Source organism: Sorghum bicolor, chromosome 8 (assembly GCF_000003195.3).
Source record: "Sorghum bicolor cultivar BTx623 chromosome 8, Sorghum_bicolor_NCBIv3, whole genome shotgun sequence".
In the NCBI taxonomy this organism is placed as follows: domain Eukaryota; kingdom Viridiplantae; phylum Streptophyta; class Magnoliopsida; order Poales; family Poaceae; genus Sorghum; species Sorghum bicolor.
Window position 1 is genome coordinate 18,251,972 of NC_012877.2, and position 2,117 is coordinate 18,254,088.

At 37.5% G+C, this 2,117-nt stretch overlaps 1 long non-coding RNA gene across 2 annotated transcripts; it reads left to right on the forward strand.

Moving 5' to 3' along the window:
• LOC110437659 lies at positions 362–2,106 on the forward strand. 2 transcript variants are annotated; one of them, XR_002455563.1, is made up of 3 exons: positions 362–864; positions 957–1,027; positions 2,012–2,106. It is a non-coding gene; the product is annotated as an uncharacterized LOC110437659 (long non-coding RNA). The 2 variants fall into 2 exon arrangements; XR_002455562.1 differs by having other exon boundaries at positions 2,024–2,106.

A 2,117-nucleotide genomic window follows, 5' to 3' on the forward strand; every position in this document is an offset into this window, starting at 1 on the left:
CCAAAAAAACCCATACTTACCTCCCCCTGAAGAATGAAAGAGTATTGGTGTGCTTTGTAACCTGCTTAAAGGTGTCCAAGAAAGCCACTAAAGGTATTTCAGGCACTAACTAACCTACCACGAACCTGTATTTTCATCACATGTGGAAGATCAAGATGAATTTGGAAGAGGAGTTGCAAACTATGGAGGTTGCGTTACAAACTGTTGAGCAAGAAGCTAATAATAAATCTGAAGTTGTTGTGGCAGATCAAGCTAAGTTAAGGTTCCTAAAAGAGATGATCAAGGTACTAAAGGAGATGAAGAACAAATTCAACAAATATTGGAACAAGTCACATATAACACTGTGTGTTCCTGTGGTTTTTGACCCTAGGTTCAAACTGAAATTTGTTGACTTTGTTTTCAGCAAGGCCTTTCCTAAGACAGGCAAGGAAAAGATTGATAGAGTAGAAAAACTAGTCCGTGGGCTGTTTTCATCATACACCTCTCAACAAGAAACCCCATGTGCAGCATCTACACAACAAATACCTAGTGTCTGTTCAGTGAACAATGACCCGTGGGCAGAATGGTATAAAAAAGTCAGTAATGATCTTCAAACTCGGAGAAGCACAGAGCTTGATAGGTATTTGGATGAGGACCCAATTCGAGCTGAAGAGTTTGACATAATAAATTGGTGGATGGGTAATGCGACAAAGTATCCAACCCTTTCTCGTATAGCCCGAGATTTGTTTGCTGTTCCAGCCACGTCTGTACCTTCAGAATCAGCTTTTAGCATGGCAAGAAGAACCATCAATGATTTTCGAAGTAGCCTAACCCCTGAGACAGTAGAAGCGCTTATATGCACCCAAGACTGGTATAGGGCAGAAGGTAAACCTCTTTTCCGTGATATATATAGGTTCAACACATTTTTAGTTAATCCTTCATCTACTGCAACTTAAACTTTGCAAATTGGTATATAGGTTCGACGCAGTTTTCTACTGCAGCAGTTGATGATTTCATTATGGAAGAGAATGAACCATGAAATTCACAGGTAATATGCTTGTGTTACCTGTCATATTGATATATTTAGTGTATCCACTAAATATGTAAACTGAGCATATTGAACCAACTGCCAGTTGTCTAAATCTTTCCCTGAGAATCGATCATGATCTAGTTTATATGATATTGAGAACTGAGTAGAACTTCATATCTTTACTCTCTAATCTCTTGGTAGTATTTTTTACTGATTTCTGAACATAGATATTAGATAGCCCAAAGCATTATTGGATTTTCATGTACGAGTACAGACCTGCCACTAAATTAATTTGGGTTCAAAACCTCAATAGTTCTGTCCCTGACTTGCCTCCAAATCTAGCCTTTTATATGTCCTTCAGGCAAGAGTAAACTCTGGGTCCCATAAATACTGATTGTACTCTGCAAGTGTGGGCATAAGTGATTGATGATTCATTGATTCATTGTCTCCTAGCGTTACCTTGAATTTGTACAAATGCATGAGTGGTAAACATTCATTCCTCCCTGAACTTGAATCAATTTCCAAACAAATGAGAAATTGCCAAATGGTTTCAGGAATTGGGGAGTGAGAATTCTCTCTTATTGTTATTTGTTCACTATTGGATTTTGTTAGTTTCTGATTGAGGCATGGTATATTCCATTTGTTCAGAATATTTGATTTGTGCCTGTCATTTAGATATTCTACAAGATGCTTGGATACACTTGAAAAACAACTGCCACTCAATCAGTCTGAATGTTTCAGAAGGACCTTTCCTTCCATGTTGTTGCTAACAATGGTTTTTGGGCTCCTGCAAAGTAATTGATCTAGTTTGACTGTTTGTAATCTGATATAGCTATAACTAGATGTGCATGTCACTATAATGCATGATGAAGTTGACAGTGTTTTTTGGGCTCCTGTCAGATTATTTGCTACTATTTACCATTTATATAGAGCCTGATTGAACTTTGCCATACAATTTAGTTTATTTGTTTTTATTGAATCTGATAGCTGAACATATTTCAGTGTGGTTTGTAGGAGTGTTTCATCTTGACGCCAGAGAAGCAACAAGAGGTAGCAGAATAGTGACAATGTATTACTTTAGTAGCTTATGATGATGCTATTAGCTGAC